Source organism: Bombus pascuorum, chromosome 10 (genome assembly GCF_905332965.1).
Source record: "Bombus pascuorum chromosome 10, iyBomPasc1.1, whole genome shotgun sequence".
NCBI lineage: Eukaryota > Metazoa > Arthropoda > Insecta > Hymenoptera > Apidae > Bombus > Bombus pascuorum.
Genome location: NC_083497.1, coordinates 10,442,881 through 10,470,576, shown reverse-complemented (window position 1 = coordinate 10,470,576; position 27,696 = coordinate 10,442,881). Strand labels below are relative to the sequence as shown.

General features: G+C 43.8%; 1 protein-coding gene across 12 annotated transcripts in view; it reads left to right on the top strand.

Moving 5' to 3' along the window:
* LOC132911461 (transcription factor Sox-2) overlaps positions 1 to 27,696 on the top strand; it is a 360,539-nt gene that overhangs the window by 140,251 nt on the left and 192,592 nt on the right. For 7 of the 12 annotated variants that reach the window (XR_009659004.1, XR_009659001.1, XR_009659000.1 and 4 more), the window contains one exon: positions 22,792 to 22,891. The exons of the other annotated variants lie outside the window; for them this stretch is intronic. The gene's annotated coding sequence lies outside the window, so the exon portion shown is untranslated. The remainder of the gene's footprint in view (positions 1 to 22,791; positions 22,892 to 27,696) is intronic. 12 annotated transcript variants of the gene reach the window in all.

The following is a 27,696-nucleotide window of genomic DNA, read 5'->3' as shown; positions in this document are numbered from 1 at the left end:
CTGAAATCGCCTAAATTGCCACGCGAAACCCATCGAATCGGTTGAGCCAGTACGCCACTCGAAAAAATGGTCCTTTGGGTCGCGGAATTTCCAAAGCGATAACGAACCTTTGGCACACGGTATCGAATCCCGGAGTTCGTTAAAATCCCCGGCGGTAGGCGGTGACGAGCGGCTCGGGGAGTGCAATTACACGACGTCCTTTTTTAATCGGGCCAGGACACGGGGTTACCGTTAATTACGGGCGTGCGGGCACAGGACGATGCGAATTTCGAATTACCCGTGGATAGGCTTTGTTCGCCGCTTTGCCATTGTGCCCGTGCCGCCCCCCTTCTGTCCACCAGTGTCCGCCCCCGCGCGCTGCCCCCGATGGCTTTAAAACCATCCGCTACTGGTAAACGCGTCGCAAACGAACTTTCGGCCACCATTGTCGACCGCCTGGATGCGTCGCGGGATTTTAATCGCGGCTGCGCGCCGAAATTTCCCGCTCGTGGCTCCGTGAAAACGCGCCCGCTGCCGCCACCGCCGCCGCCGCTCTCTGATCGATGCGCCCGCTGATGCGTGGATCCGAACACGTCGCTTTGATACTCGAAACAGAGGCCTGCGTCGCCCGCCATGCGATCATTTTTAATTGCGAATCATCGATGCGATGGGAGGCTGTATTTTTGCAGCAGAATCTATATATCACGCGTTCGTCGATCGCGCAATTGTATTTTCATACACTCGCCATGATCTTAGAATCAATTTTCGTATCTCGATCCTGTTCGTGTTTGAACAAGGAAGAAAACTTTTAGCAGGCACCTTAAAGAAGATTTTGATATAAAATCGTAGTGGAAAATTATATCTATTAACAAGGACTGTTTAGCGTATTTCTGAAATTTTGTAACGTTAGAAAGATATGATTCTCGAGTTGAAAATGACTCAGAGAGTATGACAATGTTAGTTGATTAGATGACCGATTAGAAGATAGGAGAATTATTTTGCAGTTTCAACGGCAGAGATTTCATATCACAGCTTCGCGATATGATTTGACACCTTGCTACGTTTGTTATCCCGAGTTCTAATCCATACACTACTTAATTAATTTCACCAATTCTTTTAGAATAATTTCTAATTTCAAAGGGAAAAAATTCCTTCGATTTTCAAGTTGCAAATTTTCGAGATTTCTCGAATACGAATCGCCAAATTTCTGAATAATGAAATTTACCAAAGGTGGATCGATTAAACTTTCGAGAAGCTCGTACATCGTTGTCCATCCTCACACACTGAACGAGAATAAATTTAAACAGCAAGTAGGTTAAAATCGAATTGTTCAACGAACTTGAACTGCGTGTTTTATTGCACATTGTGTGAAAGTTGAAGTGGCTTTGTTCAATCGAACTAGTTTATCAACAACCAGTTGCTCGATCAAAACTGCCATCGAACGTGCAACTTGTTTACGCTAAAATCTTATTTATTCCTGAATTTCTCTGCTCCGTGTTGACCGAAAAATAAAAATGTTCTCTGTGAAAGAGAAGTTGTGCGTGGCTGAGGATCGCAAAAGCCGGTTTTCTCGCGAAAAATAAATCGCCTCCGTTCGCGACGAGGCGGTTGGATCACGAGTTTCCACAGGTTTCGCTGGGTATTCGGTAGTCCAGGCACGTAGCCCAGGGCCCTCTCGTGGAATATTAGCTGGTAGTTGGTTCGAGCCCACATTGGGTCGAGCTCGCGAACGACAGACGTGCATACCGTATTAAGCCCCCAGGGACTTTGCTGCCACGTTACCAAACACCGACACATTCCACGTGTGTCCGCCGTGTCGGCCAGCTTCAACACGCGCGCACGGAAGCGCACACTAACGGCCGCGAAAGTGTCTGCGCTGCCGCGTATATCGGCGCACAGTGTGCAAATACTCCGGTATTCATGAATCCCCGGTACTCGCCCACGGGAAATGCACGCTCGACCACCGCGAGATCGACTCTTACCCGTGTGCCACCCCCGCGAAACATAACCTTGGTCGGCTGGACGCCACGGTGACGTGAATTCGTCCCTCGAAATAAATACCAGACTCTTTCGTTGGTAGATCAATGTTTTCACTAGGTATTGTTGGTATACCATATATATTATGCATATACATAGAAATTTGTATTTTTATGCCAAATTACCTATTTATTACATTAGAATACGATTCTCTGTTGCTGGTAAACTACTCTGGCTGGTTTTCACTGGATATTGTGTATCTATGATATCTATGATACTCCGTGAGCAGAATATTTCTTGGTTTACGTTATTTTACGTGAAACAACGTGTGTACACTAAAATGCGATTTATTATGATTAGCAGGTCAACGTTTGGACTAGGTTCGCTGAGCTATGCATGTTTCATGTATTGGGTATTATGCGGTTCTTTATATTAAATCTCTATTTCACGCTAAATTATGTATTCATTGTAATAAATTCGATTGCCTGTAGTTGGTAGATCCACGTTTTCATATTAGGCAACGCAATAGTTTAGCGAACATCATGAGATTCCATCTACTAAAGTTTTATTTTACTGAACGTTAATTTATATTTATTTTACTGTAGATTATTTGGTACGTGTTTCGTTAATTTTCCTGCGAGATTCGAAGCAGTCCGATCGAAACCGAACCGTTCGGAATTCTCGGGAACGCGATTCTTTACGATGTTGTTAGATCGATCGGCTTGACGACAAGATTTTGAAACGCAGTTGCAGCTAGGAACCGGACTCAAAGGGTGGCGATGCGATTCTCCCCAGCGCGAATTAACGAAATGCTTTTCACGTGAGAGGCTCGGTTACAGAATGAAAGGCGAAACTCGTCGTTGTCACGGATAGGAATCGGCGTCGAAGAGGATAGGGGGGTGGTAGGGCGGGGGTTGCAGGGGGCGAAGGTTTCCGCGGCGAAGCGTCGACGATCCAGGTCGACGAGTGGCAATTAGGCAAATGAATAATTTCCACTGAATTAAGCCAGACTCGCTCGACGAAAAAGGCGATAATGCGAAAAGCGACGTAAATAGAAAGAGGAGAAAACGGGACGAAGAGGTGAAACGTGGAGACGAAAGAGATGGAGCTGCGGGGGCGGGACGTGGGACGAAGGGAGAAACAGAGAGACGTTGGAAGGGCGAAGGGACGGGGGGGGGTAGAGTGAAAAGTGGCGGAACTAGCGAGGAGAGAATCGTACGAGATGAAGGGTGAGAAGAGGTTGAGCGCACGTGCATCCACCCTTCACACGTGTACAATTTTCAGCTGTGTACAATTTTAGCTGTATACACGGCGAGGTTACACTGTTCTTCGGTATCCAGCGTGGATAAATGTGTCCTCCTACCTTCGACCTACCTTTTCGCGTGCACGGTTACTCGACGGCGCGCGCCGCCGTTCGCGGGAAAAGGGAGAAAGGAAGAAAGAAGGCAACGGCGCAATCAAACGTCAATCCCAAGCGAGTAATTTTCAAGTAATTTGTTTCCACGACGCTGGAAAAATGTTTCGTTTTGCGTCGTTTTGCCGGCACGTTCTCGCGCCTTACTTTCAATCGCAGTCGCGTTGCTGTTGCAGCTCTCTCTCTCTCTCTCTCTCTCTCTCTCCCTTCCGTTCCTTCTCTGCGAGGACATTCTAAGAAATAATTACGGAAACGGGGTTCGCTCGGACGGAAATTTCATCGTTTCCAACAGCCAGGAGGGAAGAATGAAACACGCCAGCAGAAACTAACGTCGAAACGAGAATCGCGTTCGATTTAACGTCTTGATAATTAAACATCCGGAAGAAACGTGTTTTCCTTGAAAACAATCGGTGAAAACTGCGTCTTTTCCTCTGTACCGTTACGATGTTTTCTTTCGTCGAAAGGTACTAACGGGAGAGATTGCAACAGGAAATATGTAAAGCAAAGCAGCAACGATTTGCTTCTTCCATCCCTGTTTTCAGGCACGAATGTCTCCATGTATCTCGACATCCCTTGCAGAGCCTATGACTTACATCCAGCCTGGATTTACGCGCGATATATTTGTTTTAAAGTCCCGGATTCCCGTGCTCCGTATCCGTTCCCGCCCCATTGCCTGGTTTGTCGTCTTTTTCGCCGTTCCCTCCGACTACTCGTGCCCGTCGTCTCATGTATTTATGAGGGCGGGAGGGCAGAAACGTAGGGAACGTGTGCGGGAGTTATGGCCCGAATAAGTGCTCTCGACCTCGGACAGGGATTCTCAAATGGGAAGGGAATCGGGACCACCGTGGAATTTTTCGCGAGCTTTCACACGGCTCCCGGAACTTGCCCCGTGTCGCCAGATTTCATGCCTTTTTTCTCGGTATCTGGCAAATTGCAGCTCTTGTCGAAACGTTTAACCTGTTTTCCTTTGTCAATTTTTATTTCAGAAAGCAATACAACCTGTCCTAATTTTTTCTACAATGTTTCACGATGGCTCATTTAACGTTTCTTTGTAATTAAAATTCTTCCGGCAAGCACAGGTATTTCGTTCGGCGTACGGTTCTTTCGAAAATAAATTTGCCGATAGAAAATTTGCTGGCTAATTTTTCTAAAACTGAATTTTCTGTGAGAAAAGTAGCTGGAAGATGGAGAGTCCCATGCAGCCATAGCGACGCGCGAGCAATTTCGGTCATGAGATTAATCCCCGTCGATCTACAAGTTTATTTGCCGCAGTTTCGATAAGTCTTCCCATTCACTTTGATCTCCGCCGCCAACTGAGACCAGACGCTGTTACGATTGTTGCGCGAAGCAATAAAACGCGTCATGGGCTTCGCGACAGTTTTGGGTGTTCGTTAAGTGCGAACAGATAAGGAGGGCGTCGTGGAAAATACACGAATCCATTCTTGCTGGCGATATTACGCGTGAAATGAAACAGCTGGAAAAGGGAAATTTCTGACAACTTTCTATGTTCCATTGTGATATAATACCTATATCTTCAGAAACAGAAATTAAAAGAAATAACTGTTACGATCTGTTCCTCGTTCCGGCTCGAACTATTAAAGGAATCTTGTCCTGGAATACAGAGACTTCGATAGCGATAGAATCGAGAAAGGCAGTTCTAAATATCGTTCAAATATTCGTACTCACAGTCACAAAAGAAATATCCAAGTTCAGAAACAGATATAATATAAGAGTTAACAACCATCAAAACCCATTAGTTACCCAATTACGTGACACGACGGATCAGATCCGCAGACTAAAAAGACAATACCCTTTAGATTGAAGAAATATTCGTACTCGTAATGAGCGATACAATATCAATGTTTTTAAACATGGATAGTTTTCAATTCAGGTATCGATATTTTGCATCGATATCGATTTAACGTGAGGATATATTTTCAATATCTATACTTAGCTGATAAATATCGAAATTGTCGAATCAAATTTTGCAGTCAATCGAATAATTCACTTCAGAACAAACCCGCCAAAAAATATTTAGCAATAAGCGCAACATCCGTTTCGTCTGAACGGCTATTCTGCAAAGCGGGCAGTGTTTTAAAATTTAAATGAAGCAAGAAATCGCTTAAATGGAGAACATTTACAGCAACTGCTATTTCTACGTTTATTGTCTATCGAAGACTGGCATTTTCAATAAAACATGCTACATTTTATAATCCAGTTTAATATTCTACAATTATTTTCGTTGTATATTTAAAAGGTTTAATTTAAATAAATGATTTATTTTCAGTTGCGCACTTTATTACCTGTAATTCAATTCAATTCAATTACAAGTGTCGATACCGATAATATCGATGTTTTATTAATTTATAATAATTAATTACTACTGACGAGTTTATTACCAAATATCACTTACTAACTTATTCACTTCACTTTAGATTTAGAGCGTAGAATTCATTCAATTAATTGACAAATTTCGAGTTAGGTTTAATGTCGGATATAGAACTAGGCTTAAACTTACATTTGGGGTTGCGATTGTATTTGCTGGAAAGTTTTGCGATTGCGATAGAATTTTGGATGACAAACTAACGAGACCGCGCCAAAAGTGTGTCCTTTCTAAAAAAAAGTTGGTAGAAGAGAAAACTGACAAACACATCTTCAGGACATTTCCCACATAGTTCCACTTGCTTGGCCAAGTCTAGACAATGGACTGCCCAGCGACGTGGCATGGCACCGGAAGTATAAAATATAAACTAGACGCGACACTTCGACGCCTAAAAATTCTCGAGAGTTGGCATTTTCAAGTGGCGCGTCCGACTCATAGACGATCTATCGCGTTAGTCCTGGGTGGCTTTCGTTACAATGCTTAGAAAATGCCTAAAGACTCGAAAATGCTATCCCGCTGGGGTAGCCATCCACGTGTTATTTAGCAATTAAATTAGAAAAATTGACCAAATGTCCAGCTGGACAAATTGTAAAGTACAAATTAAATAATAAAAAAAAAGTCTGAAGAACTTCTACCTATTGAAAGGTCTTTGTTGCTCTCCTCGAGAAGAAGAGAGGACTGCGAGAGTCGCGTTGGTTACGAGCGCAATTGTATGCAAAAGTAGAAACTTTAAACTTCCTTCTGTCCACCACTGTAAACTAAAATCCTTGTATCCTTAACGTACACCGCTATCTATGACAAAATTTGTTGAATCAGAGTCGAAAATTTAGGCGCATTTTTAAAACAAAATTCAAATATTTTGAACTTTCAATAACATAATTTTACTTAACTATATAATCACCATTTACATTTTTATCTACAATTTCTCCGCTGTAAAAGTTTTACACTGATTTTTACGTGCATAAAATGAATTATTTTTAACATTGCTGTTTGTAAAGAAGTTCATTGATAAAAGTAGGTGATAGACACAAGAATACAGATTTGAATTGTAAGAAGGATGTGGTAGAAAATTCCATCCGACATTTTTTATTTTTTGGTGAATCGAAGAACACAAGACCGTACGTTATCCTGTAAAAAAGTACACCTTTTCTGTGTCCAAGTGTTGGTTGAATTACTCTGGAATTGTGTCGTGACCACCTACGTAGATCAAAGTTTCTACTGATACCAACTTCGTGCATTACATTTACAAATTTCTGACCGAAATTCGATATTAGTTAATCGGTAACCAAAAAGATGAACATACGAACTTTTTCCGAAATCTGATAAATATCTTTAATTCAACGTCGATCATTTTCAACGAGGAAACCATTGTGCAGAACTGAAAAATTCGACAGCCCTCAGGAACAAGACAATCTACATCATTTTGTATAAAAGGGAAGAGGATGGACGAGAGAAGGTCTGGTACCGGAAACTGGAAGGAAGAGAGTCGGTTTAGTCTGGCTGGCTTTGCTCGTCTCCTCGACGTCTCCTCATTCAGGCGAAGTCTAATTAAAGTGCAGCTGCAAGTTAAATTAAAACACGATAATGTTGCCGGCAGTCTCTGCCTCTCGTCGGTCTGTCTTCATTTAGGGAAAGGATCTTTCGCTCGTCGGAGAGGAAGAAGCTGAAACTTAAGCGGTCGTGGCGGAATCGCAGTCGAGTCGTTCGTAAACTCCTCGAAGGACTTGGGACGAATGAGTTAAACAGCTCGGTGCCGGCGATCCAGCGAGCAGTTCCTGATTCGCTTGTTCCACGAATAAAAGCGGCCGAGATACGATATCGGCTGGCTTAATCGGCTTTGACGGGGCAACTTTCGCGCGATAAAACTTCGTCACGCGTTTACTTTGGTCCCTGGCCAAGTTTTGTCTCGCGCGACTACCAAGAAACGCGGGAATCGCGCAAAGTTACATTTTTTTAACAAATTGGTTTGCGAAGCTTCACTTTGGTCAGAGCGCGATGCATCATCGATCGATCGCATTCTAATCGACATCATATCGAGCTCGTTTCTCTCGCGAACGCTCTGATTGCTTTCCAAAATCTTCTTCATATTCCTTTGATAGATCTCTGTGATTCAAAGACACTCGATAATGGTAAACCACTGCATCAATTTTTCAAAGACTTTCGGAACTAGGAAACGGACTTTGTTTAATCTCTGGTCGTATGATTTTCTCGTATGCTCGCTTAACCCATCAAGAATCAAAATTGCGTTCCATTTGTAATTTATCTTCAATCTGTTTACGTAATTCTATGAAGACCATGTCGCAGTTGTGGAGAAGAATTACAAGAGTTTGCTCAATATTTTTTCCATGGAGGTGCGTGTTTGGAACTTGATAGCGCAATGTTCAAGAAGCTACGTCGCCATATATTCTCGAGTGTAACAGGTCGTTGCACGTAATTATCTGCATAAGTTCATTACTCGCGAAGCATAATTAATATTCCGTATGGATTGCCGTGCAGTCGATAATTCCTGCATCTGAAACGGGATAAACGACTTTGAACTTCTGCGATTTTTGGCAAAAGCTTCTCCGTTCCAATATATCAGGAAACCATTCACATTAATCGCGTTTGTCGCGTTAACCAAACAACATACCTCTATGAAAAGTACCTGCTACAATTCCAAATGAATGAAGAAATCACAAAAGGGCGACGAATCTGTAAGGATGCTTCTCACCTTTGACCGTGAAATTCCGAATCGCGAAAAGGCTAGCGAAGATTCCAACTGGGTATGAGGGTGTACCAGTGTCTCCCAACATCTGCAACCCTTTTTTTAACAAAATCACCCTAATCTCTCTGTACACGGTGCAAAATCTCTTCCCCTATATCTACCTTACCAGAGTCCGAGTTTAACTTGAACTCTGTCTCTAAACTCTATTTTAATGAAATTCCCCTTAGCGTTTGGCGAAGATTATCAAGTGACGAAGGGCTTGTGACCAGTGGAGAGTTTGAGAAACACTGTGTCGGAGATGTCGTCGAGGTGGGGTTGATGGCAGATCGGGGAGGGGAACTCGGAACCGGGTGCATTGTGGTCGGAGATAGAGATGGCTATCGGGGTGCGCCACGCGGTAATTGCCAGGAACTACGGGGGGAAATTAAAGCTGCCCCGGTCTTCCGGCACCCCCATTGTCGGTACTCGCGACACTGTTCCCGGTAGCGTTCTATTTATCAGAAACGAGCCAATGGCTGGCCTCCGCTGACAGGCTCCGTGTCACTGTGTCACCGGAATCGAAACGCTCGCTTTGTCGAGCCTCCTCTCGCTCTATCTCCATCTATCCGGCTCTGTCTCACCTTTTCCCGCTGGTTGGTCGCGATTCTGTCCGCGCGACTACGCGACTGCACGCGACTATCCGCCCGGCCATCCATCGAGATTGCCCTATAGCTTGTATAGAGACGACCGAAAGGGGTACAGCATCCACAAGGATCGCTAAATGGACGCTTCAGAGCTGCCTCTATTAACCGGTCAATCCGTTGAACGCGGCTGAAAAAATGTAAAACGACATGCCCCTTCTGAATCGACCGACTTTGTTTCCGACACAACGCGTTGTCCGTGTTTCACCGGCTACGATTCTATGCGGCTTTCGATTCTCAGAGCGACTGGTGATCTGGAACGATTCGGTTGAACGCGATGTTAAGAGAAATGGTCGGAGGATTGAAATAAACTGCGTGCATTTCGTATGATTTTGCGCGCGAAGACTGACTGCTTGAAAAGCGAGATATTAAACTAGACTCTGGTTATTCTGTTTTACTTGATTCTCTGATAGAACATCAGCAAAATTCCAGCAAAATTGATCTCGAATTCCTAGCATCGACGTATACGTTTACAAATATTCGATGATCGTTCCATTTTATTAACGCCACCTGTAACAAACTCGCAAACGACCCTCAAAATCTACAAAATACTTTTATACACCTGCTGCACCGTGTTTCAGTTGTGTCAGAAATTGAAGAACGAAATCGTTGTTGTCGGATGTCGAGCTAGAAATCCACCGCTGTTCGTATAAGATTCATCGACGATGATATTGAATTGTAAGATAGTTGCCTTGTAAAACACGAGAAATGTATTTTGTTATGTTTTTCCTCTAATCCTAGCGCGACGTTTGATATCTTGACATCGGCCCCTATGCCATTGGGCGTTTTCCAAGAGGGAAGTTCATCCAGAGAACTGGTAGCAGCCTCGCCTATGTTTACACCAACGAGTCTATTCGCTATTCCACTTCTGCGTGCATCGCGCCGCCGTCTTTCGCAATCACGCGCCCTGTTTTCAATTTTCTGCCCGTAAACCGTTCTACGAGCGCGACGATACTGCCGCACTTTCACCAACACTCTCTGGCAAACCGCAAATACGTACACGATCCCTGTGACGGTGGTGAATCGCGCGGATACGCAACCAGCCAGCACGAGTACCAGTACAGTATTATGATACACGTACGTGTCCGACTACGTGTACACACATGCACCAATAGCGGTTATACACGTGTGAGTGCGTATATAGAAGCGCACAGGCAGCCTGGTTGCGGATAATTCAGGCAATCAGCGTAATGTTGCGGCGGTGAGGACCCTCCAGCTTCCACTACGTATATAATACTCTACCTACCTACCCGGCCAACGGGGTGGCTGCTTAGGATGAAGCTGGTCCCTCTAGGTACGTACCTGCGAGCCTCTATATACTAGACCATCCTGGCTATGTACGAACGGCTGCCTACGCAGGTTAGGTTAGGTAATAGCTAGGCGAGCCTGGAACTCTCATACGGGGTGTCCTGAGACGATTCGAAGAATTCGAAAGGGGTGGTTTCGCAAGAGAGGGTGGTTGATCGATTCGGTGGTCAGTTTGAGAAATTATCGAGTAGGAAGAATTTTTGTTGTTCATCTTGTGCAATTACGAGGGAATTAACAACATTTTCTACCTATCCTCGAAGATTCGTGTAATTTAAAGTTTGATTTTATAACGCGGCCAGAGCGTACTCGTCGCGGATGTTTATGCGTTTACAAAGTATTTTTTGGACGTACGGAAATTTGGAAAAATCAGAAGAGGACCACGCGAGGTTGTAATATTTAGCAGGTGATACGAATCTCTAGCTTCGTCATATTGCTGAAAATATGAACGCGCATGAACGTCCGCGGTCTACTTAGTCACGATCACCGCGTACCACGCTTCATTCTGTGAAATTGCTAGTGAAAAGGAATGAAATAGCCGATATGACCATAGATAAAGCGTATCAAAATGTATAGAGTTCTTCGTGTGTCTTATTTTCCAAGCAAAGTTTAATCACGCAATCTGTAACGAAACGTTAACTAAATGCTTTAAATTGGACGAAGAGAAACAAAAGAGGCACGATGAAAATAATGAAACTTTAATTTCCTCAGTTTCGTAAAGGTAAATGAGAATACCACTTACTGTATGAAAATCATTTACTACCGTGTAACATTCTAAGCGAATATACTAATCGATATACAACGTATACATATAAGACTATTTTCAATACGTTCATTTTACTGATCCGAAATTCGCAACAAAGTCGATTGGACGTGGAACGAGTTTGAAACTCGTGGAGAAGGAATTTTCGCCTGTTCCAGAGGGATTTTGGAATCGACGCGCAAACATATTGGCAAGATCAAAAGTTTTTTGGGAGGAGGTGGGTTGTATCGATGTGTTCGATTTGAATGCGACACCGTGTATAGGCGCGCAACTCGGCCAACGAGCCGTTAGCTCTGCACGTGCAGCTACCTCCCCCTGTGTACCGGGGCTGGTTTCGAATCGTCGAGAGGGTGGACCAAGGGTAGGCCCGAGTGACAATGCATCGAGTACTCTCGAAATATTCCAGCACACGATGCACCCTCCTCCTCTTTCTCTCGCTGTCTCTGCGTCTATTTCGTCTGCGTTCGACGTCGGCCATTACTCGATGATCATTTGCCATTTTGATGCCAGATAAGTTGCCGCCAGTCAGCAGGTTGTCGTGGATATTTCGGTGAACGAAAATTTTTAGATATTTTAATTAACAGAGTAGTCACAACGTTGCGCGTCATGTTTTATCATCGATTAATCCTCGTGTTGGCTTATTCGTAAATGTTTCTCAGAATCTTGCACGTTGTAGCGAAAATCTCTCAAAATCGTCGTAGCTCGTTCTTCCGACGTTTTTACGTTTATTCAAATTTTTCAAACAAAAATGTCTGCAGAAAATTGTAGATATCGAAGCTTCGAAGTAATATTGATAGAATTTCCGAGTAGAGTCAGTATACGGTTTCAGGTATGCGTGAGAGGTTTTTCGTGTTTCCCTATATGTATTTCTTTAACAGATTGCGGGTGCCTCCGTCGAGACACGCGCGAATATTTTCTCTTTTTTCCTTTCTTTTATTTTATTCAGCGGTATTTCATAAATCAATTTAAATCAATCAGCCGAACTTTGTTAGTAATTCGATTTTAAGCGGAAATCAATTTCTCTGTGGGAATACACGCGAATCACGCGAATTAACTTTAACACGGAGCTTGTATTTTGTGTGTTGTACTTTGTGTATTTTCAAGAAATTCTTCTCTTCGAAACGGTACGCGCTTATAGGAAGGAGAAATTATTGTCTAGTAAGATCAAGTATTTAATTAATTACGAAAGTAAGATCACTGCTACGCGTTTGATATGTCGGAATAGAATTTGTAAATTGCCCATTCGTGGAAATCGCGGGAATGTCGATTAAGTGCACAAGAATCGATGCTTCATCTCATGAAATTCAAACGTCATTAAACATTTGCTAATTGCCGATGACGATGAAAGGATGCACACTTGGACCATTTAATTCTTTTCCGACTCTCGTATCTTGTCTGCAGTTATCCTGTCCAAGGATCAGCTCGTTTTTACCCCTCACTTCTCCTTACTAATTTCCCCCGACCGAAATCGAGAAAAACAACTGCTCTTCGCTGATAGCGTCACCGGCAACTCGTAGGATAGGGATGGTGGAAAAGTTCTGTTCCAAGGGTGGTGAGGTCCTTCCAGAGGACTTAAAATCCTGGAACGGTCGCGAGGTCCGACCGCCCCCGTCCTTTCTCTCTCTCTCTCTCTCTTCCTCTCGGGATTCCTCCCTGGACGAGGCTGCCAGGGGAGGACAGGAGAGGGTCGCTTTCAAAAGACTCAAAATTACTTTCTGGATAAGCTGGATTAGGGTTCGCTCTCGTGCCGCGTCCCAGATTAGAGCCGACGACGCTCGCGTCCCTACTTACGATTTTGCTCTTTCCCCCGCTTGTTTCTTCGCCTTCGTTTCTTTCCTCGATCGGAGTAACGACTCTCGCAGGGACGCGGAAGAACATTAGGGCCGAAGAACCTTCTTTCAAACCTTCTCTCTTCTATCAAGTCGCCGGAATAATTTTTCAAAGGACATACGTACGTACATAGGTTAACGTAAATAAGTAAATCACTGCACCCTTTTAACATCTGTCCTGAGAGAGATACAGTGGTTCAGCGAACTATTCGACCGTTTCTACGAATATATTAATCATGCATTATAAGAAATATTTTGAAACTTTATTATTATTCTAATGTAATAATGTAACGTAAGAGCTGCAATTTATTTGGTGCGAGTATAGGTACAATTCGTGCTGATCGTAGAATTGTTCGAGTTTCGAGAATTAATTCCTCGTTAGCAATAAAACATAGTTTTTCTCTTCATTCATCCCTTGTTTTTAAAGGGGCGAGTAACTTACTTATGAATCGACCTACGTATTTCAAGTTTCGAGTTTGTCTTTGCCCATCGACCCCTTTCGTAGGTCATTTTCTCTGGACACAAGTTACAAGTTTTGGTATTCTCAAGTTTATCGGGCTAATTTCAGTTCGTTTCCGGGGGTGGCTAGCACTCAGCCCGTTGCCAAAAATCTGGCACGCGGTATCTGGCTTCGAATTCGCATTGGTAGGCAGAGTGTAGAGCGAACTTTAAGAGGGTTGCCTTTGTCGAGGCGTTCGCTACCCTTTAAACCGCCTCCTGTCCTCTCTCGCACACGCCTTCGCCAGCCTCTTTATCCATCTCGCACCGCCTTCCGGCGACTTTCTTAGCCGATCTTGCTCGCTCGTTTGCACCCTTGGAAGTAACCCAGTCGACGAAAGCTCGGGGGTGAGTCTTCTCCTTTCGCCCTCAGGGCGAAACCAAGGAGACCAGATTAGAGGGGGTGAATCCCGGGCGGCCGCAGGACTTTCGTGATTTTCACTCGGGCCTTGTATTTTGCGTCGATCGTTATTTTCTCCAGAAACAATGGTGTCCAATGTGGAAGACGATGGTGGGTTGGTAGAATTTTGAGATTCGACAGTGTTAACGCGATCTTTACCCGCAAGTTTCGTCGAAGTTAGTTGAACGAGTATCTGAAAAATATTCTGGACAAGTACCGGAGGTGCTCGAGATTTACATCGCCCTTGGTCAATCGATTAACTGCGTTTTCCTTTGACGAAACACCTCTGTGATCGTGGAATTAAAATTTAATAAAAGCAAATGAATTTCTATTATGTCGGCTCTGTTTCTCGTTATTAATTTTAACACGATTGTGATCTATCTCGAAGGAAAACCAAACGACACGTAAAACGGTAACGCATCGCGAAATAAAGAAGTTATCGACTAAGCAGTGTATTCTATTATTGTTTGTATATCCGTTAAATAATCTCAATTATTTTTAGTTAAATTACGATAAACAATGTCGCGATAGAAGAACGAGATAGGATGGAAAATCCGCCGGACGACAACGAACATCCCGTGTTTAGCAAAATGATTTAGAGGCATGTCAAACTGGAAGCGTACATTGAAAAGAGAAAGAGATAGCGGGTAAGAGAGGTCGCGTTTTTTGACAATATTTTGCGTAATTGAGCAGCGGCAATAAATTTCGCTTGAATTATGCGCGAACGTGGAGAGAAAATAACTGAAAACTGTCCAACTGTTCCCATCCATTATTTACATCGTTTAGCAAATTTCACTGGTCCCCGATGGGCCGCCATGCCGGTTGTTTGTAGCCGCGTGTGCGCGTGTGCGCGTGTGTGAATATACTCTGAACGTTTATTGGTAAATACAGCGTAGCTCTCGCCGGGAGCACCGACACGAGCGAACGAATTTACGATTTCATCGAATTTCCTCGTTAATCGACGGTATACGCCGTTCTGGTCTTCACGCGTGGACAAACCGTGTAGAGCCGTTCTGTCTGGTTAAAGTTCAACGAGATGGCCGCTTCGCGACTCAACTACTTGCAGCTCCTTTTATTTACCTCAACGACCAGAATTCCTTTTGCCAGATAAACTTCAAAGAGTTCTCGTCATCTACTGGATAGAAAGTAGATTCGGGACTCTATCGCATGACCACATACGGTGCACTTGCAGCCTTTTTATCCAATGTTTCCCTATGAAAAATATTTCCATATCCCGTTCCGATTTATCATCGAGTTTTAATATCGTAAATATGATTTAATGTACATTCTTCAGAGCCCGAGAAATGTTTGATTCGTAGGGTGAATTATTTCGATACTCAATCTTTCGTGTACACAGAGAGACGTGCATGAGACGACGTACAGAGAGAAGTACGTGTATCGCTCATTTATTGCAACAAAACACGGGCAAAACGGATTTGAATACTTGAAATTATTTTGATTTTGTAGCAACATCGTATTAACCCATTAAGGATCGCGCATTTTATCGCGAAATTTATCATAACGTTATAAATACATCAATTGCTTTAAATTTGTAAAAATGTCTGGATTACTAAATTTGTAAAAAATAATTAATAAATTTGGAAAATCTACGCGCGACAATTGTTTTTTGATCGGCCGCGGAATTGGAATTGCAAATGAATAACGCGATATAAATTCTATAGACTGAAATAATAAGACTTTGTGAGGAGAAAGAGAAAAAGAGAGAGGAAGAAGCTATAGTTAGCTTCACAGCGATATCGTAATAGCGCAAGATACTCTCTTTGAAACTTTAATGAACTTGACGCTCTCGTTCTGCTGCAAACGTGTGAGAATGCAATAACGACACAAGTGTCCTTATGTCGTACGTCTTTGCACTTCATTTACAAAACTCAACCTGTAAAAGGTAGAAATAACCGTTTGCTCCATGCTAATAACTCGGAAGCTGGAAATTTGTAGTCACTGGCGACTCAAAAATTAACGCCATTGTCGTAGCAAATGAGCTGATATTATTTGTAAAATCGGAAACAGTTTCTCATTGTCTCGAGAACCAGAGAAAATTTATAGAGGTCGAGACATTGAGTCGAATTTCAGAAGTCGAGAGCAGTTTTCACGGTTGCTAAAGAGTGAGTTCCTGGGGATGTTTTGCCTAATTGTGACCCTAATAGATCGTCAAGGGACAGAAACACCTCGTTGGAACTTTCTAAAGGCTTCACAGGGATCTTGCTTCTCGCTGTTTAACTTTCTTCTATCTTTTAGCCTAACAGCCGATGAATATTCACGAGCTTGTTTCTCTCGGATCTTCTCGTTAAACCGAGGACAAATTTTCGTCGCTGTGAAACGGTGGCCCACCCTCGCGGATCCGGCATTCCCTGTTGCTTCGCTCGACACTAATATTTTTGCACTCGAAACATCAAACAGGAAATGGTTTCATAAGCCGTTTCCTGCGGGCAACATCCGGTGTGTCGGATTTCACGGTGAAAACTTTATCGTTCGTTGTTTCATTGTTTCGACGTGACGTCCGTGGTTTCAGATATAGCGCGTTTCTCTGTAAACCATAGTACCATCGACGATTTAGCAAATTTCACTGTTCCCGAAATCTTCGAGAGTCGGACATTCGAGGCTTCTACCGTTGCAAGAAACCAGACTTTCTGTTCCAAAGTTTCCAGCTATTGTGTTCTAACTAGGGGAATGGCGACCCACGCGTTAGCCATGGTAAACCTAAACGTTTAAACTGAAAAGAATTCGTCGCTCCTCGATTTTTTAGGACTCAAAATTTTTCAGATTCTCTTTATTAGAGGAAAATAGTAGACCTCGTGCCTCAAAGTATCGAGTTATCGCGTTCAACGTAATCGAAGCAGCGACGCTGCACGAGTTAGCCTAAGCAATCTAAAGAAAGTTCACCGTTCTTAGAATTCTCGAGTCTCAGAATTTTCAAGTCTCCGCTATTGCAAGAAAATAGACTCTGTTTCAAAGCGTCGAGTTATCGTGTTCCAGCCGAAGAAACGGTACTCTACTCGTTCGCTATGGTACGTAGACCTAAACGGTTTAAAAAGATTCACCGTTCCCGGAATTTTCAAGTCTACACTGTTAAAAGAAAATAGACTTGCTGCCTGAAAGCATCGAGTTTTCGTGTTCTAGGCAAAGGAACGGGGTCTCGATCGTCCGCCATTTCATTGTATCGACATGGCCGCGTTGCGTTATCAACCGACGTAATCAAGCAGGTACACGCCGGTGGCGTGCGTGAGTGCGTGAACGCGTACGCGTCGACGTTGGCCAGACAGGGAAAGGTAGAACGAAGAGGACAAGGAGGACGAGAGTAAGTTTCTGGAGAGAAAAGGAGAGAGCGAGAGGAGAGGAAGAGAGAGGAGTGGCCCTCCGATTGGTCCACGCCAGGACCCCAACCTCCGGCACGCACGTAACGCGGCCAGATCGATACGCACTGCCCAAGCTACGTTCTCTCTTCCTCTCTCTCTCTCTCTTTCTCTTTCTCTCTCTCATCCCTCTACCCTCTACTGTTCCCTCTTCTTCCCCCGTGTTCGTTGCTTTTCTCTTCGCCACTCTGTTTTCCTTCGCGTTCTCCGTTCCTTGCCTCCAGCTTTTCCGCGTTCTTCCCCCGTCCCGCTTCTTCATCGTTCCTTCGCGCGCTCCTTCCCCTCCGCCACGATCTCACGTCACTGACCGCAGTTACACCGACGACAACTGCCCTCTGCATGGTTTCAAACACGAGAGGCTGTCGTTTCGTCAGGCGACATTAGCCTAGTCGATAAGAATTAATAGTCGACGAAAGAAAAATAAGTTAGCCCTCCATGGAATCCTAATTCATGGAGTACAGGGGAAGATACAGATACGTTTATACGTGTAATTGATGCTGCGTTATTAGACGCTGCGTTCGGCGATTAGTAGGTACAATATTATGAAATACGAGCGAGGTATATAGCTGAGGGGTGCGCCTCTATATGCGTTAAACTCAATGAGCGAAGAAAACGACTGGGTTCTTTCAAAGAGGAGCGTAAAGATACTCCCTTTGTTGGTTTCACTTAGATAGTATTGTCATCATAGCGGCAAGAATTTATAGCACACGAAGATGCGTATCTTTCGAACGCATGAACTGTCACATCTGAGATTTTATTAGCTTGTCTGAAAAGTTTCTTTCGTTTTATAAGGAAATAACAGACGCACAGTGTTTTTTGTTTTATATTAGTTTATTGAATTATGCAAATGGAAGGAAATAAATTATACCTAATTCAATAAAATAATATAAAACAGAAATTGTCGTTCATCTATTATCACCTTATAAACGAAGGAAACTTTTCGGACAACCTAATATATCTCGGGTTTACCACGCCTGTTTCAACGTACCCACCAAGTCTCATCTTGATCGACCACGAGTGCCATTTCGAGGAATATCAAAGATACAATGAAAAGCTGGCGTTGCAGTTTAATCTTCTGGCGATCTAATAATCGTTCTAAGCATAGTCGAAGATGTTAGCATGTTTATTAATACGTCGCAGCTTGTAACTCTCGTCCGATTGCCAATTCGGATTAAACTGGCTTAAGAAAATTCGATCGAACATACTCCTAGTTCTGTATTATAGCGACAGAGCTACTGAAATTAGAGTTGTCGGAGATCAACCATAGTTGGGATAACACGGACTCGATTATAAGTTGGCATAGACGTTTAAGGTTGAGAATTAACCTGTTCCTACGAACCAAGTACAACTAAACGCGATTCTACTACGTTCCAAAATTCTACGCTTTCCATGCTTGTCGAGTCAACTGCCTCTCTTTTCATAGGACGTAAAATCGACCCTGCCAATTTTCTTCGAATCAGATTAGCTGGAATCATTGCCTATCGATTTGTGCGTCTGTCGACGAGCAAAGTCAGGGGCCTAAATGGGCAGATTCTCACGCACTCGAGGACCCAATCGAGGGGCCAATTACAGAAGGTGGATGCGAAGGCGGCTTGGAGGGTAAGACAAATCGGTGGTTCCTGGTCGACGTTCTCGTATTCACGGTTCTCTACGTAAGGCTAATAATGTCAGTGGCAGTAGTTGCCAGTAGGTTGCAAGACAATGGGGCGAAGAAGAGCGACCAGGGTTGACAGAGGATGGCTACTTTGTCCGGGAATGCGGGAAGATTGTTTGTCGCGGAAACAAAAAGTCATCGCGAAAGCACGAACACCCGGTATTAGCGTTCATCGAGACCCCTGATTACGGGCCACGCACAGCGTGTGCGTATCCATTTGCCGCGGCCATTGTTCCCCGATCCGCTAGGAAGCATTGTAGCCAACGAGGGGGAAGGTAATAACGTGGCGCCTTGTTCGTCGATTAAACGACACATTGTACCAGGACTTTTCTTTGATTGGATTACGCTTTAACGGAGCGGAGCTGCGACCGGGAACCGTGAAAAATGACCACGCGACCGGCAAATCCCCGTGAGAAGCCGCGACACGGATCTCCACGAATCCTCTTCCCTTTCAGCTCCTCTTTAAGAAACCACCGATCCTCGCTTTCGATCGTTCTTTCAACGTTCCTTAAATTTTTAACTCCGACAGAGAGTAGATAGCAAGAAGATCGTATATCTTCTTGAATGAAAGAATCTCCAATTCGATCTTTGTCTGCTGGTCAGAAATTGAACGCGACGCAGAAACAATTTAGTGAAAACGCACTGGTTTCCCGAGTATCTGACCAATAAGAAGATTCGAAAGGAATGGCGAACCGCTATTATCAGGATTAATTGGTCCGACAAAGTGTCTCGTCCCTTGACTCGTAATTCAAACAAACGACGTTCTGATGTACCTAAGCGAGGATTTATTTTATCACCGACATCTTGCGAAGCTTTCTCTTGCTGCGTGAATTTTATCTGTAAACATCTTTCGCGAAGTTCCTTCTGCTTTCAATTTGAATATTTCGAGTCAGGCAGAGAAGCAAAGTTGTTGGAGACAAATAGAAGTCTAAAATGTTGAGGCTGCTTCGCGTTAAAAACGAGGGTGGCTCGCAGACGGCGATGAGAGTCCAGAGCTGGATGATAGGCACGCCGATGGAGGGAGGGAGTGCAAAATGAAGGGAAAAAATGGGTAACCCTCCGGCGTGTAACTGGATAAGCCAGCGGTTTGTCGTTCGCGCAGCTTTTCAGTTACTTTTTCACTCGGCGTCGTCAGCCCCGCACGACCGAATGATGTATGTGCCGTGTGATTTATTTCACCGCTGAAGTCGGGTCCAGGTGACTTTTGTACCACGACGGCCGACATTCGTATCCATCGAGCATCTCGAATCGAGAAGAATCTTGGTTTAACCATCGGAACACAGTTTCGATCATTGACAACTTTTCTGTAATTTTCCTTATGCAATCCTATTACGTTATTTATGTATCGAATGAAACTTCGTTTGCTTCTTCGAAGCAGATCTTTATTTTTCGTGAAAAGCTTCCCACATATCTGATTCAAAATCTGCTTACTGGATGGCTATTCGTTGATGGAAAGTTCAAAGTTGCGAAAATGCAGAAGAAAATATAGAATAATTTAGAAGTTATACAAGGTACTCGTCGTGGTATTTAGCGAACGAAACAAATGTCTGCGTAGGTTCCGCTTCATCAGTTGCGTTCGCGAAAGTACGAATTTCCATAAACGTTCGCAATCTACCGGTTGTGCAATGTAGCGTCCTAAGATATTTTTACATTTCTCTGAAAGTCTAAATTAGCCTCTTCATGGAAAATAAAAAAGCTATGCATACTCGCAGGAGTTAAAAATAAATAGAATTTGAAAACAGGAGAATATAGAAGTTAGGTAAGAGAAGAATCCTTCGCGTCATATTCGCAGAATCGATCGCGTGGTCTTGACGATCCTTAGCGTAATTTCCCAAACACCTTCGAAGGGCTGAAAGCATCCCCTACAGGGGAATGAAAAATCACCGGGATTTTCGCGTAATGCGCTTAAACCACGCGTTTTTACGACTACGAGCCGATCGTCTGCTATGCCTCGTAGCCGATTTATGTAGGTGGAACGTGCCGGGGATGTTTCAGGATACGGCGAAATTTCTGACGAGAGTACTGTCGCCGAGCATTAAGAACGCTACGCATCGGCCCCATAAACTGTAGCTCGTGTCTGCGCGTTAAGGGCACGACTTGTCTAAAAATCGGGGTTGCCTCTGGAAAGGGGAAGGTAGAAGCTCGAGAACCCTACTTCCGGTACGCGCATGCCGCCATCGCCGGAAACGTGGATCTCGAACGCGAAGCGGTGCATATGATTCTTCGAAGAGGGAGAACGAGAGAAACTTTCTGCCGGGACGAATGAAAGTTCTTATTTTTCTGCCTGACCGGTTGACAAAATGACACGTCCCTTGTGAATTGTTAGACTGATAATTGACGTTATGATAGTACCTCGTAACGTAGGAATATCTCTATATTCATCTTCGTTCATGGGCATCAAGACACTTACCGTTTTGATAAGAAAACGATAAGCGATACAGATTAGTAAAAACTTCGCGTTTCTACAAAGTAAAATATAAAATAACACTTTAAAATAAATCGCGAGTGCTATGCGCGCGAGTTTGAAAGGAGAAAAATCATTCAACTTTATCATAAATGTATAATTAGCGTCATTGGCATTGCGATATTGAACACACGAGTTCTTCGTAATCTCAGGCTCTACGGAAGATAATAATTGCTAAAGATTCTGATAATTTTGCAATAATTTATCAGGATTGCTTTGTTCTTCCGTAAATTCCCTGATGCTTACGAACGAGAGTGTATGTTTGGAATGTCTCAAAGTTCCAGGTAACACGATCGTTTACAATTTTGATTTATTAAACATATTTCCGTACACTGTATTTCTCAATATCTTTTTCCTTTGTTTATCTAGATATACTTTGTACGTATTATACCGATTAAAATATAATCGTTACGTTGCATGTACCTTTGATTGCGTGCACGACATAGAACGTTAAAAGGAGAAAGAATACAAAAAATGAAGGGAAGAAAGAAAAAAAGGAACAGTGATGAGAAATGCATCGCGACCCGGTGGCAGGCAGTTCCTTCCATTTCGACGTGTACTTTTCATTGCGTTTCTGTTCGTATAATTAGCATGACAATAATAGCCAGCCGGCTTTCTTAATCAAACTTTTTAAATAGGATCCTCCCTCCGTTTTTCACGGAAAGCCAGACCGTCGGTTTCTTAACGTCGAATTGCTAATCACCAGGCTACGTATATCGCTGCCTTATCCAGTCGTTCGCAGTGGCTGACGGATCTTCTCTTCAGCGACTGCAATTGAAAACTGGAAATTAATGTTAATTCCATGGACGTACAGCGACTCTGAATACGACGATCGAACGCTCCGACAAATCGTAAAACGTTTCACCGAAGAAAACGACGACTCGATCGATTCCCCTTTCGCTGCGACTAACTTGAATCATTGTTCCGATATAGGCCCAATAATAATTAGATATCGTTCTCGGAACTTAATCTTCTCCTCGTTAATGCTGTCCTTTTTGTACAGATCGCGTCTATAAATATAAATATATTTCTATTTATGAGATTGTTAGGTAGTTACGTGAGGGTATACAGAAGCAGTAGAGTATTTATTGCAAACGTACGCTTCGTACGAGTCATAAACTATTTCAGCAGTCGATTATTCATTATGTTAATGAGCTAAAACATTTAGAAAGGCCACCTTTACCATTAATTATATCTTCAAGATAATTATTCATAATTTTTTACTACGTATATGTTCGTAACGGATGACTCGTAACTTCTACATACAGTTTTAGATTGGCTTCAAATTTTATTAACATAATGTAGCGTTAGCGTATAAATTAAAATAAGAGTCATATTATGGACAGTTATTTATTTTAATTTTATATTAGTTTTACAGATAGTAGAAAATCAGCAGACGATAATGGACTGGTGTAGCCACGTGCAGTCCTTGCGAGCCACGTAGACCTAGGCCAAAAATGATGCGCATGGGTATGTATGTGCATGTGTACGCTTGCAGCGAGTATCTGTGTAAAAACAAGAGTTTCTTAGTCAGCGAGTCTGAGCGAACATCTATTTTTACCTAGCAATAAAATAGTAGCTCGATCTCCGATAATACTCGTCCGCTCTATCGTACCTCTATAATAATCATGGTAATCGTGTCAGGTTATGTTATAATGAAATTTAAGAACTCATTCAGTAATAACGAAACTTCAAAATGTTTGATATTACGACGCAGGATTTTAAAATTTTCCGTAAATACCCGCGCGATTATATACACGCTCAATTTACATTTTCGATGCATCGATGATACTTTTTATCCCATTTATTAAGCAAGTGAATAACAATAACGGTTTATCGACCACGAAATGAAACTAGGATACGCATGAATCCCTCCAGCTCGTTAACTCCCCATATGAATAACAATAAACTTGGCCATCCATGGTCACAGTGATCGTCACGCTGTAACTCGATTATCATTCGATTCTCCATGGCTTTGCCCTGTTCGGAGCCGATCCGGTGCGCGCAAACGTTCCGACTCCGGTCCGCACACACCGCTTTTCCTCTTTTTCCTCCCTCTCGGCAACCCTCCCACCCCTCGAGTCGTCTGGCCAGGTCACGGGTGAAAGGCAACGAGGAGAGAGCAACCCTTTGCCCGTTTTCCCAATTCGATGGGAACGCGAAAGCGCGTTTTCGAGCGTTTCGCGGGGGTTGGATGGGGCTGGTCTGCTGGCTGGCACGGGGGTTCGTACGCGGAGAGAGCTCGTTTACGGTACAGCCCGTTTAGAAATCAATGTCCACGATACACCAAGTACCATTCTCTTCAATGGCGGCCCCGTTGAAGAGAATTTCGTGCATGTCCACCTATGGGTGACTGTGTTTTTGATTTTTCGAATTTTTGACAGCTCCACCGGAAAGACACTTTGAAGAATCGGCTTCCCTTTTGCGTTCTATTTATCATTCGCTCGTGATACCGAAGTTCGTCCATCGATAATCGTCGTGAAATACGTACAAGTCTTTGATCGATCAGAGGGTATCGATTGAAATATAAAGATCGAGTGCGGTCTGTTTCGTTATTTTTCCTTTTACGCGCTAATTATTTTTATTGACGTTGGTTCAGCAGCGTTCTTCACGGTCCTGTTGAAGAGTAAGCACGTCTCTGTTGATTTACCAGTCTCGTACGTCATCGTTCTACCGAACCGACGATCTATTTTCGACGATGGTCCGCCACGATGTCGTAAACAACGTCGATCTGCTGTGAAATTCATATGTAAATTATAATATTCTTTTAAAAGTCGAACCACAAATTCGTGACACGGTAATCGTTACATTTTTACATTTCCTACAAATTAATTATCGACAAATGATTTGTCGTGTATACTCGTAATCGCGAGAGTATTTCGTCACAAGAAACTTTGCGCAACAGCGCAACCATTCTACGTGTCAGTATAATCGCTAGATCTCGTAGCTTACCATACGATAAGATAGCACAAACGAACGTCGGTTATCCGAAGTATTTTACAAGTGACCCAACAACCTCGCAACAGGCAGCGTTTCATCGGTAGCTGGGTATCGCTCGTGCATCCTTGAACGAGTCGATCGAATATTCGAGTCAGCGACTCGTGCTTTGTTCGACGAAGAGGAGCCACGTAAACCGGCCGAGGAACGGGAGAACGGAACGTGTCCGTGGAAACGGGGGGGAAAAAAAAAGGAGATGGTGAAACGCGCGAGGGGGGAAAGACGAGGACAGGGGGTGGAGAGGGGGAGGAGAGGTAGAAGGCAGACGACGCGTCGTTACGCGACGGAATACCATTATCCGGATAATGGGCCGGCAATTAGCTCGGCGGCATGCATAAATCTTCGCGTGAAAGGACAGGATGCCCGGTATTTAAATAAATAAGTAGCCTCATTGTCCGGCCACGAGGCGTCATCGGGTCACGCTGGAAGCGTGAAGAAGGGAAAAAAAAATGCTAATCAGTCCGAAAACTCCGCGAGGACTCACGCCGAGCATAGCGCGTGTGTGCGTGAGCAACGGTGACTTTTCACCAGTGTGAGACGCACACACGATCAGAGGGAAGGTGAAAGGAAACCCTGGGAACAGGTAATTCGAGAGACACGAAGGTGTCGTCCGCGTTTAACGAGGACAAATTTCGTGTGGAATCGCCGAAACCGAGTCGTGACAGGATCGTCGAACGTTCACGATATTACGGTGTTTCCCTGCTAGGAGCGGTTCGTATATGCATTTTTCTGTACACTGGATATGCATTATTAATGCGGCGTGAGCCCTCGAACATCGCTGTGCCGCGTGACGAATTCCGTTGAAGAGGAATCCCGGATCGCGCTGTCGAGCTTCGATTACTTTGGGGTGGCCGGAGAAAATCGGCGAGACGAGGGAAACCATCACGTCCGAGAATCACGATGATCCGTTTGAGATATTCAAATCGTAATCGAAAGGGCGATAACATTATTCTATGACTCTCGATTCATTTCGTAGAAGATTAATTAATTTTTCTGTCAATCGTTCGACAAGTATCTGCGTAAAAATATGCCAGTCGGATCGCGAAGGTTGAATCGTATGTAGAGAAAGAAAGGCAATACTCGTATTCGAAAGTTTCGTACATACGAAGATAGAAAAGTTTGTTACGGCGAGTATCGATTGGCTATAAATTTACAAAACGTTTGAAAAAGCAATACGACGTTCATCGATTTGGAGTTTATATTCTATCGGTTTGCTCAAATTATTCGTCCAGATGACCGCGGCAGCTTCTTCAATTCGTAATTCTTCGTCTACCTCCGCGCAAAAGACTTTCGATTAGCATCGTCGACGGAAGGATACAAAACGATAGCGAGCAGGTTCATCCGGTCAACGAGGTCGTCGGAAATAAAGACCGGGAACGGTATAACGCGCGGCAGAGAAGACATATAGGAGGAAGAGTGGAGGGTGAAAACGGGGAGAAAGAGAGAAGAAGGGAGAGAAAAAAAGAGAGGAAGAGGAAAGTTAACCGCAGTGGATGCGTGGCTGCACATCGTCCACCCTTGTGGCCCGTCTCGATCCCTCCACGTGCACGGGTTCGACGCATCGCGACGCATCGAGGGTGAACGAGGCCGATGTGCAATCTATCGAAAGATATTCATGGGGCTGGCCGTTGGCCCCTGTGCTCACGTCCCCATCAGCCATAACCGTCGCGTCACGAATGTCTTATTGATTGCATCCAACCGAACGGAGACGAGGACAGGCAAAAACAGAGAATCGTAGAGCATCCACAGAGCGAGAGAAACAAAAAGAGAGAGACAGAGGGTGGAAAAGACGAGGAAGGGTGGCGAGGGAGAGGGCGGAAACGCAAGCAACCCCTCCAGCTTGATATAACGCGACAGGAAAATGGGGAGGGAAAGTTAGCCCGGAAGCGGCGAATATGCGTTTTGGATCACCGCCGGATGTTCACGGGGTTGTTGCAGTTATTGTTATCGTTGTTGTTGCTGTTACGCTCGCTGGAGATCCGTCACATTCCTGTACAATTTTCCGTGTCGAATCTCGCCAATCTTTTTAGAAGATAGGCCACGGTTACAACGATTGTGTATTCTGACGGATGAAACATCTCAGGAATGATGTTCGCGCATCCCTTTCATAATTATTACATAATAACATATTTTTTGAACTCTGTTAACGTTATTCGTTGAAAAAAGAACGATGGCTTTCAAATTTCGATACAGATTTTAGCTAAACTTCTCCCAAGTTTACATTTATTTCCTACGAAACTTTGTCACAATGAGATTCAGGTTAGAGGATCGCGGGGCCAATATAATTCTTATTAAATCATGTTTCTCTGGTAACTCATAGAAATAGCCCTTACAAATTCTCGCATCGTTGTGTCGCTATGGAATAGAACATCACGATCGATTAATCGTGTCCTCGTTAATTTAAGACAATCGTTAAATTTTGTGGTAAACCAAAAAATGAGCTAACACGTACTTACGAACCACGGTGTATACGCGTTATATTCTAGTAAGTACATTTTCGTTAACTCGTTTATTCGATCTCGTTTCCAATGAAGTAAAACGAAGAAAGCTTTGAGGTCGAGAAAGACGAGGAGACACGACATCGTGGACGAAACGACGAGTTTATGGGTTAACGCAAATGAGAGGATTTGACGAACTCGAACATGACGAGCATCACAGAGAATACGACGGATCGGCGAGATGTCCGAGCGCGAAATAACGCGGAAGACCAGACGAGAAGGGATGGAATATAGATCCAGATCGTCGCCGGCAGACGACGTCATGGGGTTAAAGCCATCTCTTGCGTCCACTCTTTTCCACCCTCATTTCCATCCAGTCGTTCCACGTCGCTTGACATCGACCACCCTTATTGGGAATCCGAATTCGGCATTTGCTTCTTTCATTTATCAGGATTGTCGAGCTTGACCGACGATCTCTCTCGACAATCCTCTAAATCGGTCCTTTTGCTCCATTTCTCTCCTTCTCGCTTACAAACATCGCCTCTTCTATCTCCTTTACTCCCTCTTTCCGCTCTTTCGAAATATCTCGACATTCTATCCATCACGCCGGATTCACGCGGGAACGGGCTTAACGCGCACTCCTCGAGCGTTACTTTATAATTTATTTTCTCGCTACACTGCCACTCCATGTTTTTGCTCTCTCTCCCTCCCTCCCTCTTTCTTTCTCTCTTTCTCTCCATTATAAAAAAAAGAGACACGCTTCGGAGCGGGAAAACGTTTCGTCGACTAGAAAACGCGGACGTCAACCGGTTGTTTCAACGGTTCTTCTAGCGAATTTGA